The 16,857-nt window shown below is 45.0% G+C and overlaps 12 non-coding genes across 12 annotated transcripts; 10 read left to right on the forward strand and 2 right to left on the reverse strand.

Moving 5' to 3' along the window:
* The first annotated feature begins 1,833 nt into the window (after positions 1–1,833).
* On the forward strand, positions 1,834–1,905 carry Trnaq-uug (transfer RNA glutamine (anticodon UUG)). The gene has a single exon. It is a non-coding gene; the product is annotated as a tRNA-Gln (tRNA).
* A 79-nt stretch (positions 1,906–1,984) lies between these two features.
* On the forward strand, positions 1,985–2,056 carry Trnaq-cug (transfer RNA glutamine (anticodon CUG)). Its single transcript has one exon. It is a non-coding gene; the product is annotated as a tRNA-Gln (tRNA).
* Positions 2,057–2,137: 81 nt separating this feature from the next.
* Positions 2,138–2,209, forward strand: Trnaq-uug (transfer RNA glutamine (anticodon UUG)). Its single transcript has one exon. It is a non-coding gene; the product is annotated as a tRNA-Gln (tRNA).
* Positions 2,210–2,288: 79 nt separating this feature from the next.
* Positions 2,289–2,360, forward strand: Trnaq-uug (transfer RNA glutamine (anticodon UUG)). Its single transcript has one exon. It is a non-coding gene; the product is annotated as a tRNA-Gln (tRNA).
* Positions 2,361–2,441: 81 nt separating this feature from the next.
* Trnaq-cug (transfer RNA glutamine (anticodon CUG)) lies at positions 2,442–2,513 on the forward strand. Its single transcript has one exon. It is a non-coding gene; the product is annotated as a tRNA-Gln (tRNA).
* An 81-nt stretch (positions 2,514–2,594) lies between these two features.
* Positions 2,595–2,666, forward strand: Trnaq-cug (transfer RNA glutamine (anticodon CUG)). Its single transcript has one exon. It is a non-coding gene; the product is annotated as a tRNA-Gln (tRNA).
* Positions 2,667–2,745: 79 nt separating this feature from the next.
* Positions 2,746–2,817, forward strand: Trnaq-uug (transfer RNA glutamine (anticodon UUG)). The gene has a single exon. It is a non-coding gene; the product is annotated as a tRNA-Gln (tRNA).
* Positions 2,818–2,899: 82 nt separating this feature from the next.
* Positions 2,900–2,971, forward strand: Trnaq-uug (transfer RNA glutamine (anticodon UUG)). Its single transcript has one exon. It is a non-coding gene; the product is annotated as a tRNA-Gln (tRNA).
* A 78-nt stretch (positions 2,972–3,049) lies between these two features.
* Positions 3,050–3,121, forward strand: Trnaq-uug (transfer RNA glutamine (anticodon UUG)). Its single transcript has one exon. It is a non-coding gene; the product is annotated as a tRNA-Gln (tRNA).
* Positions 3,122–3,199: 78 nt separating this feature from the next.
* Positions 3,200–3,271, forward strand: Trnaq-uug (transfer RNA glutamine (anticodon UUG)). The gene has a single exon. It is a non-coding gene; the product is annotated as a tRNA-Gln (tRNA).
* A 385-nt stretch (positions 3,272–3,656) lies between these two features.
* Positions 3,657–3,750, reverse strand: Trnay-gua (transfer RNA tyrosine (anticodon GUA)). Its single transcript has 2 exons — positions 3,714–3,750; positions 3,657–3,692 (listed from the first exon to the last, which is right to left on the reverse strand). It is a non-coding gene; the product is annotated as a tRNA-Tyr (tRNA).
* Positions 3,751–10,891: 7,141 nt separating this feature from the next.
* Positions 10,892–10,963, reverse strand: Trnaq-uug (transfer RNA glutamine (anticodon UUG)). The gene has a single exon. It is a non-coding gene; the product is annotated as a tRNA-Gln (tRNA).
* Between the last annotated feature and the right edge of the window lie 5,894 nt (positions 10,964–16,857).

Below are 16,857 nucleotides of genomic sequence, written 5' to 3' on the forward strand. Positions count from 1 at the left end.
TACCAATTACTCGTACGAATGAAGAATTCATTAGTAAAAAAGAGATAACGCGACGGTGACAGAGCGTTCCATGAACCGTGTTCTTTTATACGACGAAATGCATCTTCTGCAACCGAGCACTTACGCCATTGCGCATCACCCTTTGATCTTGTTCCACATGCATAGAGATAACGTGTAACGTGAATCTCAATTTAACTTTAATAGATTACCGAAAAGTCACACTGATTGTTGAAGAGACGTACATTAAGAATTTATGAGCGATGCGCGTAACGTTTCTATCGAATAACAATACAATACCGCAGATTTCATAACCCCGCGTTTATCCATTTTCAAATATATATTATCGCTCAAATTTATCACGGTTCGCGCACCAAAAAATATTCCGCCTCGGTTTCCTTCGATTTTACGCGTCTCGCGAAGAGAGGAGGATGTTCCCTTCGAGTCCTGTTGTTCCACCGAGCGTGAAATAAGTGTACACACGAAGTCCTTGCGCGCTGGTACGAAGGGGCGCGAGGCTTTCCATGGCGGTCGCGACGATAAAGCGAATTTGCACAAGGGTAAAAGAAACCGAGGGTAGTACCTCGGCGTTCACGGAAACACGATTCCCGTGTTCTTTTCTTCAATCGAACGAGGGATTTAGAAAAAAAAAAGAATTTCTTACGAACGAGTCGTTATAAAACCATAAAGATGTAATCGTAGTCCGGGGTAACACGAGCTCCTGCTACCCTAGAGAATTATTGCGCGCAGGACTCACAGAACAAACATGTCGAAAGAGCTGGTTGCAAGATAAATAATCCGAGCATCTTATTTGTATTACGTTAGTGGCAGAAAATAGGTCTATTTAAATTCCTTTCTAATTTAAAAACATTTTATTGTAAAAAAATCAATTAATTTATATTGGTTTTAACGAAATTAATAAATAAAAATAAAAATTAAGAAAAGAAAAAAATAACGAACTTGCAAAAGAGCTCTATATCGTACGGCCGATTTAAATCATCCCCAAAATCGAATCTAAAAGTGATTTCACAATGGCACTTGCTCGCTTAACTGTCATCCCGTAGAACGTCGCCGCACCTACCATGGGTTCGCTGTGCGTAACAGCACGCCGCGCTTATGGTGCCCCCGATTATCCCGCACGCAAGTGCCACGGGTATCCTGTCAGTCAAGGATCAGTGAACCGTAAGGAGAAGTATTGTACGAAAAGTATAACAGAAATGGAATCTCGGGAGGGTGTTACCGAATTCCGGCCTGTGCGCGGGCGAACGGCGAGGGTGGGTCGACCGTCGTTGTTCTCGTGTACGCGCTGTGAGCACCGCGCGTGGATCATATAGGGTAGACTTGATTGGACGTCACTCGAGAACATGTCAAATCGAAGAATATGCTGTGACTTGAAATTAATTTGAGTGGTTTCCGCAAGACCGTCGACCAAAGGACCACAACGCGTGCGTTTCTGATTAATTGTTTTCGTCCGGTCACGAACTGCGAAACCCTCGTAGAAGGATTGTACCACTCCTAGTAGAGTCTAAGAGACGAATTTCAAATTCTGCAAATAAATAAATTTTCACATGGAAATAAGATAGTTGCCTCACAATATTTGAGATCAGATTGAGATTTTTATATTAATTGTTTCGTTGTAATTTTTAATTCAAGTCTCATTGAATCGTGCATAAATAAACAATAGAAGTAACGTAATATAACAGTCAGAAAGCTGGACTTTTAATCAAGCGATCCAAATTAAAATTGGTACGGAACCTTAATTTTTGCATAAAATTATTGTTACAAAAATGTGAATAAATTAACGATTTTATATGATGCAAATAAGCAACAAATAGAGGTTCCGTGGTGTAATGGTCAGCATTCTGGACTTTGAATCCAGCGATCCGAGTTCAAATCTCGGCGGAACCTTCATTTTTGCGGAAAATTATTCTTTCATTAATGCGAATAAATTAACAATTTTATATGATGCAAATGAACAATTAATAGAGGTTCCGTGGTGTAACGGTCAGCACTCTGGACTCTGAATCCAGCAATCCGAGTTCAAATCTCGGCGGAACCTTCATTTTTGCATAAATTATTTATTATTACAAAAATGTGAATAATTAACAATTTTACAAGATGTAAATTAGTAACAAATAGAGGTTCCGTGGTGTAATGGTCAGCATTCTGGACTTTGAATCCAGCGATCCGAGTTCAAATCTCGGCGGAACCTTCATTTTTGCAGAAAATTATTCTTTCATTAATGTGAATAAATTAACAATTTTACAAGATGTAAATTAGCAACAAATACAGGTTCCGTGGTGTAATGGTCAGCATTCTGGACTTTGAATCCAGCGATCCGAGTTCAAATCTCGGCGGAACCTTCATTTTTGCATAAATTATTTATTATTAAAAAAATGCGAATAATTAACAATTTTACATGATGCAAATGAGCAATTAATAGAGGTTCCGTGGTGTAACGGTTAGCACTCTGGACTCTGAATCCAGCAATCCGAGTTCAAATCTCGGCGGAACCTTCATTTTTGCATAAATTATTTATTATTACAAAAATGCGACTAATTAACAATTTTACAAGATGTAAATTAGCAACAAATAGAGGTTCCGTGGTGTAATGGTCAGCACTCTGGACTCTGAATCCAGCAATCCGAGTTCAAATCTCGGCGGAACCTTCATTTTTGCAGAAAATTATTCTTTCATTAATGCGAATAAATTAACAATTTTACAAGATGTAAATTAGCAACAAATACAGGTTCCGTGGTGTAATGGTCAGCATTCTGGACTTTGAATCCAGCGATCCGAGTTCAAATCTCGGCGGAACCTTCATTTTTGTCTAAATTATTTATTATTACAAAAATGTGAATAAATTAACGATTTTACATGATGCAAATGAGCAATTAATAGAGGTTCCGTGGTGTAACGGTTAGCACTCTGGACTTTGAATCCAGCGATCCGAGTTCAAATCTCGGCGGAACCTTTATTTTTGCATAAATTATTATTACAAAAATGCGAAAAAATTTACAATTTTACAAAATAAAAATAAGCAACAAATAGAGGTTCCGTGGTGTAACGGTTAGCACTCTGGACTTTGAATCCAGCGATCCGAGTTCAAATCTCGGCGGAACCTTTATTTTTGCATAAATTATTATTACAAAAATGCGAAAAAATTTACAATTTTACAAAATAAAAATAAGCAACAAATAGAGGTTCCATGGTGTAATGGTTAGCACTCTGGACTTTGAATCCAGCGATCCGAGTTCAAATCTCGGTGGAACCTTAATTTTTGTAAAAAAAAATCTTATATTTGTTAGGTCGGAATATGTACGAGTAGATTTCTTTCAAATGCTTTTGATGAATCTGTTCCAGACAATTTAATTTTTTATTAGCAAGAAGTTATTAGAAGATCCTTATTTAATTATACTTTCTGAAAGTTTCAAAGTCCAGAGGCATCAATATTTAATGAAATAACATTTCAATTTTACCTAAAAATTTAGCAAACCTTTCCGTATTTAAATTCAATACTAGCAATACTTACAGACGTAAGTGCATATATTTATTATTCTCCATGTCTATATATTATATTACCACTAAAAGTTAAAATAATACGTAATTTATAATGGGAAATAAAATAGAAACTTTAAAAAGTTTGAATCAAAAAGAAATCCTTCGAGCCGGATTCGAACCAGCGACCTATGGATGTCCGTATTATATCTTTCCCACTACAGTCCACCGCTCTACCAACTGAGCTATCGAAGGCTTGGGGACGTAGATGCTCAATTTCTTAGTTCAGTCGTTGTCAGATTTACTTCATATGTTATATGAAGTATAAAAACTTACGGACATTCATTGTTAGTTGGTTAAATGCAAAATAATCCTATCTTAAAAAATTGATGTAACACGTAAATTAACTGTTAATTGTTACCGCTTAAAACCGACGCTGATTAATTCTCTCCCGCTTGGCTTGTTTCACGCCAAGTGAAAGTCAGGTCGACGATTTTAAGGTTCGGTTTAATTTTAATATTTAATTAATATGTCCAGGCAAAGACGGTCTTCGAGATCGAGAACGATCTAGTGGAAGTACCGTCTTTATCTGGACATATTAATTAAATATTACAATTAAATCAAACGAGAATAACGAATAGATAGGCGCGTGGGGAGGCGGGGGAAGCGGGGGGACGGGGTGAGAGCGAGCGCGAGCCTACGTGCCGCGCGCTAGGTATATTTCCCCACTACTCCCACTCTCGCTTTGTCCTTCTCCAGCGGTCGCGCGAGCACACACGTACTACGCACGGCACAGCAAGCACGTGTGTCCGTGCCGAAAGTAATTCGCACTTCCATTTAACGAAAACTTGGCGAATACGAGAACTATTCTTCTAACTATTCTCTCCTCCATTCTCTGTGTGAGAAGAGCACGTGTGACTCTCCGTGTGAGGAGAGCATGTGTGATTACGTCTCCTTTCCTTTTCGTAAAGTAAGTTATATCCCTACACGTTCATCTCTCCGAAGTAATCTTTTACTTCAGAAGCTAATTAATCGATTCTATTATTGCCGTTTATTAAATTATATATATTTTTTTTGTTACAGATCGACGAAGCTGCATCCGCCGCAGTTCAACGAAAGTGTCGTCACCGCCGATTTAACAATTATACGAACCGTAGTCGGTTCGTCGGTCGTACCGGGAGTTCCGTATAGTATTCGGACGTCTTAATTATAAACGCGAGTACCAAACTGAATCGCGCGATAGTGATTAATAATTTTCGCGATTATAAAATCACGGTCGGGATGTTCGCGAGTGACTTGTGCGCGGAAGGATGGCTCGACACGTCCCATCTGAGAGGAGGAGCAGGCCCGGGAAGGGCATCCTGCATCGGCGGAGCAACTTATAGGTAAATATAATTTTTTTTATATAAAATCTTTAGAAAAAACTACCTTTTTTTTATTAAATTTATTAACTGATATATCGTCATGTCTACATTAATATTTTTATTTTATGTTACAGTCACCGGCAGAACTCTTCAACTCCGCTGAAGCTCATGCAGTTTGGTGAGTCGCATGTTTTTTTTTTTCGTAGATTGAAATTGGGGGTTCTTAAAAAATACCGCGCGCGTAGCAGGAGCATAGTTTCCTCTAGTAATTATTAAATAATGTAAGCAAACGTTTTTAACAAAAAGCTACTATTAAACTTTTTTTTTAATACGACAGCATTTAAAATGTTTTTAAACTTACAAATAATAGCCAATCAAATAAAAATTTAATAAGAATTATGCTAAAGTGAGGCGATACAATTTTGATATCTATCTGTTCTTTTAAACATTTATTTTAACGAAGCATATATTGTTAAATATTCTCTTCCGTTCGTTTGGGAAATATTGGTTTCTAGAGGATCCTATATACCTCATCGTGCATGCCAATCACCATCAAAGCGTCGTAGACGCCCGTGCTTCATGGCCCGATACAGTTTACATAAAACTATAAAATTATGGTCGTAGACGTAGGAGACGTCCCCAGGAGGAAAGCGAAGACCCCGTGGGAGGGGCGGGCCGTCGTAAAACCGATGGGGTATTTTTACATGAAGTCATTAAACTCGGTTTACGGCGAAACAAAGTGCCTTACCGCCCGTGCCCTCCCACCGCGTCGCTTAATTACTCCTCATCGCCGAATTAAGGTCCTAGATCGCACTCTGGTTTAATGAGAGACGAATGTTTAATGAGGGGTTCGCGGAGAGAAACGTGTTCCCAGTATCACGAGATAGTTTTCACGACGTCGGGAAAATCTCGAGTCGATTTTCCCTTCGCAGAAGACACCGGGAATTATGTAAGCCGTTGCGCGCTACTTTTGCAAGAGCAGCAGATTTCTCCGGGTTTCCCTTGTTTCACCGAACCGCCATTTACGGGTTGACCTCGTTATCAAACGATGACGGTCGCTTGGAAATTCATAAAAATGCCCCGGGTATCCTCGCCGCGAACAGAAAATCTCGGAGCGCCGAGTGAATGCGATATCCCAGTGCGACTTGCGCAAAGACGAAATTTAGATCTCGTAAAAATTCCGAAGTAGCCTCTGAATTATTTAAAAGGATGTTAAGTTATTTAGAGAACGGCGACGGGGACAATTTATTTTTTAAGAACACAGGCGTATCTCCGCTTCGTCGTGGACAGTTTTATCGCCGGTGCAATATCCCGTGCTTTAAAGTCCATCTTTAAACAATGAAAGCAACGAGCGGGAGATAGACCGGTTAAAAGCGGCGCCAGGATGGATCGTATAAGCCGCATCTTTAAAGCTTCCCGTAGACAAACAATTTTTAGGGGACAGTTAAGTCGCGACATTGTACATGAGTTAAGCACCAGGCCGTTGTGTACACGCACCTTACGGCGATCATTTGGCGCGAGGAAGCACGCCGTTTCCGGTACGTGTCTTCGGGAGATTTCTTTTTACGAAGCACGGGGCGCATCTTCGTTTTACGCGGCGGGCGTTTCGAGCGTGCGAAAGGAATTTCTCATCTTATTTAAACATCGATCCTCGCGGCACCCGTCTCTTTCCTTCGTCCAGGGCCTAATAACATTTTTACGACATAAAATATTTCGAGGGTGTGTCGCGAGATCGCGAAGGGGGTTGAGTCGCATCGCGCCGCGTTCCACCGGCTGCAATAAAACACCTTGTAATTGACGCGACGCGCGTAAATCTTGGATATCGAGGTTTTACGGTGAAATTGGCTGAAGGCGCTTCCTTCTGCCCCATTTACGGGGGGGCCTCGACGGCGTCGAGATTATATGAGATAAACGCTATCGAGATCACAACGCTTTGAAAATGGTAAATTTATTTTTACTGTGCGCCAATATTTTTTTTATTTACTCGCGGCGCGCGCTCGCTCCCTTTTTCTGAATTTAGAGATCCCTGCGAGGTCTCGCGATGGGCGCCTTTACTTTCAACGCATTCGGTAGAACCGCCTCGAGACACAAGCATGCAGAAAGTTGAGTACGCGTTTCGTGTATAAACGGACATATAAACGGCGAAGTTACTTTATACCCCTCCCTTGGATTTAAGGAGTTACGCCATAAGCTATAAAGATTCCCCGTCATAACTCGAACGGTATCACATTTTATTTAATTGCCCCGCGGCTCGCTCGCCCGCGGGCTCTCTCCCCTTGGCTGCGTGCATAATATTATTTATTGCCGAAGAAGCTGTTAAAGTTTACCGTCGCGGAGGCGCTCGCTCTCAAAATTAAACGCGATAAAATGTTTGTTATCCAATCGGCTCCGCTGCTTAATGTCCTTCCGCCCCCGTTTGCCATCGCGTGCGGCCGTCTTTCCCGCGTTTGAATTTGTAGAGAGAAAGAACGGCGGTAATCCGCCGCCAGGACGGCCAAGCGACGTATTATCTCGTGGATAAGAACGTGGGTAGTCGGATAGCTTTACAGCCATTTAGCCGCGAAGACGGTTATAAGAGCTCTCTGAAGCACGTAGACGTGCATTATGATTCGGATAATGGAATGTTTGCGATCGTTTGTATTAGCATATCGCGGCGCTGCAACGAAATTCGTAGCTGCGCAAGACAGGCGGACTGAGAAGCCACGGGAAATAAATTTTGCGAAGAGCAACCGGGAAGCTTTTAATGCAATGAAATTTGGACGCGTTCCAGGCTCGATTGCCGCTTTTGCGGCGCATGACGGCGTCATCGGACGGTGTCATTTGTAACGTTGAAAGGGTTATATTATAACAATCGCCCAGTGTTTGTCGGAGTGTCTCATCATACTGGACCGCTATTAATCTCAATGTTGTTTACCGTCTTAAACCATTCCTCTGCTCGCTCCACACTCACGGAGATTGAATATCTGCGATATCCGATAGCTTTAACATTACGCTTTGTTCTCCTGTCTCATCCTCGGAACGATAGAGATCTGTGTACGCTGTTATCTGGCGGATGCGAAATATAGAACGACGAAATAAATTTCGCGATAGGTTTAGAGCGCGCGAGTTTTCGACGTGATCAATTTTCAAACCCCGAGCTTTTATTCTCGCCTATGTGAATCTGCCGGCCGCTCATCGGGATGCCGTAATTGTTGAAAGATCGCCGCCAACGTTCCGTAATAATCGTATAATATCCATTTCATCGCTAAATCTCATCACCCGTTAATCCAATCTCTCATTCGCGAGCTCTATGATATCCGGCGATAGCCATTTTAATATCACTCTCCACCTTTTCTTTGAGACGATTGCGAACTGCCCCGACTTCCCCGCGCATTATCTCGCGGATAAGGCTGAATTTACAGCCACCAAGTTCCGAGACGATTATGCGAAACCTTTCGAAAGTGTACGCGCGCAACTGGGACACGACATATTCGCCAAGTAAGCTCGACATTGTCGATCAGTTAAGCTCCAGCGCGGGCGAGTCTAAAGCGCGATAAATCCAACGTCGTGGAAGGACGCATAAATCTTCTTAATTTACTGCCACGTAACTTTTATTCCCGCGCGCACCACCTACCACGTTACGCTAACAGTATCGGGATTTAAAACTTTTCAACCACCTATCGCCGCGATAAGCAGCCACTTCGGGATTATTAATTTAGACTCGAGACAGTCGTGCTTTATGTCATTCGCCAGCAATCTAGAGTTTCACTGCCGGCACACGGTCGTTGGAAGAATTTAAGCGCATTCTTTAGCGTTCTTAAGGCGAATCAATGCGAAAGATATCTCAAGTCGTAAATTAAAATGCCGCGAAGAAGCTTTTCAGATTTTCGAAAGAGCGATCGGCAGACGTTTTATCGGGCGGGCAATCGTGACGGAATCTCTCCGAAAGTGCACTTCCGGTTAGCAGAAATATCCGGATAAAAGCCCGTGCGACTCTCGATTACACGTTCCGTCATTACGGGGAGTATTTTATCGCCTGTCTGAGTTACGGAGTTCCGCTCGTTAACCGAAAAGTTCTCGGGGATCGACGCGCTCAAATTTAAATTGGGAAAGTATTTTACGAGCGCGCGGGAGTTTCACGGTAGCGTTGTCACATCTTGATGAACTTCCGGTAACGATCGCAGGAGAGCGTCGTCTACCGTCGCCGCCGCCTACGCTGAATCCGCTGTACGATCCCGCGCCGCGGGAAATCTGGTTCACGAAACGAGGACCCGCCGAGATTAATGAACGCCGATTACTTATTCGTGTCGTTTACTCCCGATCGGGAGCGTCGCCGTGATTATCATATAACGGGCTACCTCGGAATATCGCCGATCCGTTTAACACCTGTGGATCCCCCGCGATTTGAAGAAATCGATAGCGCCGATAACGAAGTAGATTTAACAGTAGTCCCTCGAACCGGCGTAATTTATTTAATCCGGCGAAACTCATCACCGTGACTGATTAACAATCACGTGCCGTCTCAATTAATCAGCAAGTAGCGTTTAGCAGAAACGTTTGTGCAGCCGGGCGAAACACGTGAGGCGGCATAAACGCGCGCCATTAAGCCTACCTCCACGTGTTTACGAAACGGGCGGAAAAACGCGCTAAACGACGGGGAAAAAAAAAAAAAAGAAAAAAAGTATATCGGATCCGCATTTTAAATGGATCGCCCCCGACGACCCCTCCCTTCGCATCACTTATCCTCGCGGTCGCGATTCATGCACGCTTCGCTCACGCCGGTAATACCCGGTATAATGCGAGCTTTATATTTGGCGTGACCGTGTACGCGTAACACGTGCGGAGTGTCCCGCAAAACGTATAGTTCTGGTAAGACGGTAATTCTCAGCGGTGAGGAAAAGTCAAAGAGCACGGAGACCAATAAGTGACAGTTCTATGTATGTTTCAACTTCCGAACGTATCGTTAGAGATTTTCCGAACGTGTCCCCGCAGCCACCTGCGTAACGCACACTCGTGTGCACACGCTGTCCGCCCACCTGACGATACCGCTGTCTCGGCGGGATCGTAAAACCGCTCTTTATACGCGCCAGCGAAATGGTTAGCAGATAAACGCGTCGCGAACACGTGCTCGTCGCGAAAACGCGGTGCGTACCTACGTTCGTAAAATTGTCCGGTGGAAAATGTATCTCCTAAAAATATATACACGGCCAATTTCTCGCGGCGGACTCGCTATCGACGGGGTTCACGTCGCTAAATTTAAACGGGTAATCTGCATAGAGAGTTTACACGCGACGGCATGCGGTATTTTTGGAGGCCCCGTCCTCGATCCGAACGTAAATCCGGAATTATCGAAATCTACCCTACATTGAGTCCATAGTCGGGTGGATGGTATCGGCCGCGGGTCGTATTTCTCCGTACAACGCTGCAAGCGGCTTCCTCATTCTTTTTTTTTCTTTTTTCTTTTTTTTTTATTACCCCCCCGATTGTCGCGGTATCATTGCGTCGCGTCGTAACTTCAACACCGACGGCGAAAAAAACGGACGAGCTCGAGCTCGAAACGATAGGCAGTAAAAGTCACTCGGGCGCGTCCGGCGGGTGATCCGGGAGAGATAAGAGGTCTGATGGACAGTGCGAAATCGAGCGAGGCGCGACAATGCGATAACGCGGGCTCTGCGAGCGCGTATCGTCCGACGATTATGCGTAGACGATAAACGGACGACCGCGCTGTAGGATTTTAGTCGCGCGATTGCGTAATCGCTGATTAAGCGACTTCGGCGGACGATCGAGCGACGCTCTTTCGCAATTGACACTCGGACACACGATTATCGGCTGCAGCGATTATAACGAAATCTCTTTGATGTTGATTTAACGGTAGACCTGCTCATATATAAATTTGCACGCACAATTCCGTGCGTATTTTTTAAATAACACGTGGCACAATAAAATGCAAGTGTAAAAAAAAAAAAGAAAATTGCATATTATACGAAACTTAACGTAAAATAAATGGCGAATATGTAAAATAATAACTTTCAAAAAAGCAGATTTCAGTCTGTAGGTCCCACCGAGATTTGAACTCGGATCGCTGGATTCAAAGTCCAGAGTGCTAACCATTACACCATGGGACCTTCACGAAATCAACTGCTTTACTGAACATACAGGTCTACCGTTCAAATTAAAAATTGGATACCGTGAATAATTAAAAAAGAAATCGATAGGTAAAAAAAATTTAAGTAATAAATAAACGAGTAATAATATATTATAATAATACTTTATCATCGTGATATTTTCAGTCAAATTAAATGCACGTTGTCTCATGTATAGCTGCTGTCCCAGCGTCACGCTGCGGCATTGTCGCTCGTTCGCAAATCAATTTCAATTCCCATCATGTTACATATCCGCCGCCGTAAAAGTGGTTATTTACAAACCCCTTGCTACATCACGCGTTGCTTACCCTCCCCTGCCCCTCTGGTATCGCGAAGGAACAAAAAAAAAAGGCCTCTCGAACCGTTTCGCGAGTGTCGTCCCGAATCGGAAGAACGGGGGTGAACAATGTATAAATTCGAGCACCCCTTCGACGTGAGAGACGAACGGGGGAGAGGAGAAGGGGTGGAAACATAGATTTCGAGCGCATCGACAAGCGGGAGTCTGGTAGAGTCGATCCCTTCTCGCCCCGTGTCAACCCCTAATTGAACGGAAGCCGGTAATAAATATTACTGTTTCTTTCGTGGGGCCGATTTTATAATAGCGGACCGATGACGGAAGCGGATGTGCAATCAGTGTGACATACGCTCCGGGATTTATACCCCGTGTCGCTTTCTACGTGCGATTAACTTGCAATCGGCTCCGGGATCGGAAGAAGACGGGACGGTGGAGTACACGGATATCCTAGAATAAAAAAACAATTTTTGAGACTCTACAGCTATGCACTTAGATTCTTTCGACGTAATTCTCAAGGTTTAAAATAATCGTTTAATTCGTAATTGCGCTTTTATTATTCCGCATTGATAGCCGATAATAATTTATCGCACGCGAGAAGAACGCGTAGCTCGTAATCTTCTTAATATCCGTTCTATTAAAGTGAACGGGAAATTCGTCATACGTTCGGTGAAAGCGTTTATCGAGGAAACGCAGGTGGCACGATCGCAGGGTACGGCTGTCATCTCGCAACTCGCGGTAATACGATCCCTATCCCGGCCGCCACCCACGGTTCCCCTCTTCCACCCATTTCGCGGTGCTTGCAAAGCTTCGGCGATGTCGCGGGCCTGCGACTTCCGGTTCCTTCTTGATAATTAGAAGCGGCCCCGGTTCGTAATAACAATAACAGCGCGTGCTACGAGGCGGCGGCCTCGGGGCACCTCGTTTGACATCAAAGTGAGCCCCCTTCCTCACCCCCTCACCGACATTGCGCGCCTCTGTTGCCTGCATGCAACGGGGCACGACTAATGAGATTCACTTTGCTTACGGTTTCGCCCCCTGCTCTCGCGATCCTCGCTTGAGCCTCTCCGTCCCCTCCGTCCACCCTTTTGCCTTCGACACGACCGACTTCGCCGGCTCGCTCGCCACCTTTCGATCATTTTGATCATCACGGTGATACCGCGCCCCACAGCGACGGCGCACCCCTTTTTTCCGGCTTCTAGTATCGCGACACCGTTGCCTTTGTGCCGCCGTTCTCGTAAATATTTGAATATTTGAGCGCGGCTCGCCTCGTTAGCGGAATTTGTTGCCGCCCGTTTGACGCATAATAAAACGAATCGACTCCCTGCGTAAATAAAAATAATTCCGCCCGTAATTCTTTTAATTACCGACATCCGCGCGGCCGATCGCTACCTCCGCGAATTCGCGCGGATCCCACAACTCTATCTTGCCGCTCGTTAAAATTTTGTCGCGTTATATACTGCGCTGTATTTCAATCAGTTTAATAAATGACAATTATGGCGATGATAAGAAGATCTATTTATAAGCTTTATATAGTGGCTATCTATTTATGAGCTTTTTAGTGGCCGCGCGCGCGCAACGAATCCTGTGACGTGCAGAACGAGGCGTTACTCGGCCAGCCGGCCTTATCTGCTCGATAGGTGCAATTATCCCTACCAGTTTTATTGCGCGCTTAATTGAAACAAATCATTGTAGCAATCTAAGCTTGTCCCACATACATGATCTGCCCGGCTACTTAATATTATCTCGTAAACATCGCAGTGCTTCGACGCGCGGCGGCAACTCGGCAGAAATAATTTGTCACTTTAGCGCACAGTCATCTCACTTAGCCTTATAACGAATTAATTATCGATTAAGCCAGTATCCCGCTTCACCCGTCGCCGATAATATCTATAACTCGCCGTGCGTTCATCAATATTTATCGCCGTCATCCCGACTGTCTTCGCGTTCACCGGCACGTAAAAATCGCCCGCTTACGCGCCGTTAGACCCATTAGCGGGCTCTGTTAATAGACGGCATTAATTATGTATGCATCTGGGTCGACGGAGGAGGACGAGACCGAGGCGACGACGACGACGACGACTCCCGTCGACGGCGAGATGCATTATGATGCACCCCTATGTCGCCACGTGGCCACGGGACCCGAGACGCGCGGGCCACGCGGGATCGGTGCGGGATTTTAAAACGCGCGGGGAGAAAAAAAAAAAAGAAAAAAAAGTGGGACGCACGCGGATGACACGCCGTAAGGGCGGCACGAATTAACGCTGGAAAATAAAAGAGCGCGCCCGTCACGCCTGGTGGCAAAATGGCCTGTGACTAATGCAGCACCGCTTCCTGCACGGCCGAGTCCTCGAGACTTGGCTGCGACTCGAGTGCGACTGCGACACGCTATGAAAATCATGTCACGGACATATTGTCGGGCCGTTTCCGACCCCGTGGCGGAGGCCTCCCCCGCCGTATGCCATCGATATAATTAATTACAGGAAGTTACCCCGGCGCGAGACTCGTACGCGGTGAAAATTGAATCGCCTGTTATTCTCGAACTGGTTTTACTCCCATAGTCGACACGGTTGATCGTTATAGGGAAGGGACCGAAGTTATTCTAAATTGAAGGTGGAAGTCGTCAAGGTGTATCGCGTTACGGCCAATATAACATGCAGCGCGTAACGGATTTTGGAAAATTATTTCTTTTTACGAATTAATATATCCCGTGCCACTCCCCTTAATCGAAAAATATTAATACGAACGCGACTTACAGGCTCGTTAAATACAAGGGAAAATTTCGCGCCGCTTTATTTAAAAGCGATTCTCAGCTTTTCAGCTGGATGGGTACGGTTCAAGGTTGCACCACTGTTACGTACTTTCTCCAATTTTTTTTTTCAACCTCATTAATGACAAAGGCTTGCGTTTTATGTTAAAATACTATATTACGGTCTCTTTTATATGCTACGTGCAAGACAAACGTTCACGCTTCTTTCATTCGGTACGCGTTTCGCACATTGCCCTCCGACATATGTTGTACTCGGGTTCCAGGGCCACGCGTACGCTCATTAGCGTACGCTATTACGCCGTGGCATAATTTCACGATACGGGTGCGATCATTTTCCGGAGATAGCAAGTCTTCCGGAAGAGCGCGGCGGCCGGCGGTGGCCTCCCTTGGGTAGGTCAGTGTCGAGAGCCATTCATGTCGAGAGCGCGGCGGCACAGCGGGTGAGAGAGATCGCGACGCTTTTTTTTTTTTTTCCGCAGCAGCCTCGCATCCGAACGAGAGTCCTCCCCTCTTCGCCCTTTTCCTCCGCTCGAGCTAGCTGCGAATCGTTACACGATGCGTTCACACGCGTTCACGCGCCGACACGCACGGCGTTTCAATCATTTTTATCGAGCGAATCTGCATCTCGTCGGTCGCTCCTGGCCGCCGCCGTGACAAAAGTGGACGTAGCAGATGCCACGATGCGGGCACTATCTCGCCGATGGCATCTACGACGGTCACGCCTATTTCCAGATCATTATTCTAGTTGGCGGTTATCATTTCACTTTTCACCGAGTCTCTAGCCCCGGTAATGGATAAGAAAAAAAAAAAAAAAAAAAAATCGCGCCTCTCGATCGAAAGACTGCCGGGTCTCTCGGTCTCTCCACGCCTTTTCTCTTCACGTTACTCATTCTCGCCCGGACACCCGCGGCGCAATTGTGTCAGGTCTAATGGTTTTCGCTCCTACAGAGAGCCTTCGTAGGGATGGCGAACAGAAGAAAAATACGAGGAAGCAAAACTTTTAAAGACGTCGCTTCGATATTTTTTTTTTTTTTTTTTTGTTTGCTCCCCCGACGGTAGGAAATAATAGATTTCACATCTACGCCTTCGGTTCTCTGGCTTCCGTTAAATCTTTCGGTTTTTTAAGAATGCACGCTACCTGAAAAACACGTGGGGGCGACGGCTTATCTAAATTTTGTTACTACGTCGCGTCGAACGGCGTGAGTTACCGCAACGACAACAGGGCTCCGTTCGAAGTTGACAGATTGAACTGTCGAGTGACCAGCGCGCCGACTATTCCCGGGATTACATCGGATACTGATAGCGCCAATGAAAAGCGATACTTCTTGTCGTGCGGGCGGCACGTCCGCGTGTATGTTTTTCGCCGGACGATGCTGTCGATAACAATTGTCGCGACGCGTGACAAATGGCAGTCCTCGGAATGACCCACGGTGGATTCTTGTAATTTTAGATTACACTTCGTTGCCCAAGGGCTATGGTTAACGCATGGTCGGCCAGCCCCCTCGGCCATCACGGAGTATCTTGTCCAGAAGGGTTAGATTAGATACGTCGTTCACTTCGGGCCATATATCTGTTCGACCCCGTCTTTCCATCGCTATGCCGCGCGTACGCGCACCTACCGGCGTGTACGTGTGCGTTTATTGACCATACGTGCCCGACGTGCGTGCGTGTGTTGCGTGTATGCGCACGGGGTTTGCGTGTGGACGAACGTGAGTCGCGCGGTGAGTTACGGGGCTGCGGACAGAGTGATGCATTGCCGCAGAACCGAGAAGGACCAGATCCCACGGGAATCGAACGGGGAACCCTTGCACCTCACACCATTACACCCCATGACAGAAGGGGGAGGTTGAATTATTGGAATATCGACGCTACCGGGCATTAAATGCTTCAATTACGATTAATATCGAAATGCGTTAGAACAATGCGCGCGGCCCGTCTCGAAATGAATACCTTTTGGAATAACGTGTTCGCGTCTGTCTCTTGATACTCGCTCTATTGTTACGCTCTGAATAAATGTTTCAACCCGGCCCAGAGGCTACGTTAGCGGAAATGAGCTTCTGCATCATTAATTCTATTCTTACATGCACGACGTCGTGTATTTTTTATTAATATTTCAAGGGACAAAGATGAACGAGACATCACTTAATATTCTAAAATAATTCATTTTAAAACGTTAATTTCTTAAATATTATTTAAGCGCATTAGGAAATAAATAATAATAAAATTAGAGGAAAAAAAAACACTTAAAAAAAAGGGGAGTCACAAATTAAATCCAGAAATTGATATCGAATTAATTTTTTTATAGCTGGCACTTTTTTTTTCGCGCATATGCAACACTTAATGCAACGAATGCAAAATAATTTATATTACCGTCAATGATGTTTATTATTATGATATATGTATTATGATATATTCACGTAATAAATGCGCGGTGTAAGATGATCGCCATATAAAGCCGCGGCGATTGTATGCATGCTCACTTTACGCGCGTTAACGTTTACGCTCGCGTTACATTACGGTGCCCACAGTAAAACTGTCGTGGGTGAAATACACGGGTGGACTCCCGTACGAAGGGCAAACGTTATTGTTGCACCATATAAATCGCGCTTGATCGCGGAGGAGTATGGACCCGTATATCAAAACTACTGCCGGCCGTGCACCCACCGTAATTTGTGGCCGGTAATAGAAGAGGGAAGCGCGCGCATCCGACGAAATTATTATCCAGAAAATACATGAATTCTGCGGCGACGACGGCGGTACTTCGGGGGTCGCGGTGCGCCGCCCCAGCGACGATACTTGGGGGGGAAAAGGCCT

Source organism: Cardiocondyla obscurior, linkage group LG07, assembly GCF_019399895.1.
Source record: "Cardiocondyla obscurior isolate alpha-2009 linkage group LG07, Cobs3.1, whole genome shotgun sequence".
In the NCBI taxonomy this organism is placed as follows: domain Eukaryota; kingdom Metazoa; phylum Arthropoda; class Insecta; order Hymenoptera; family Formicidae; genus Cardiocondyla; species Cardiocondyla obscurior.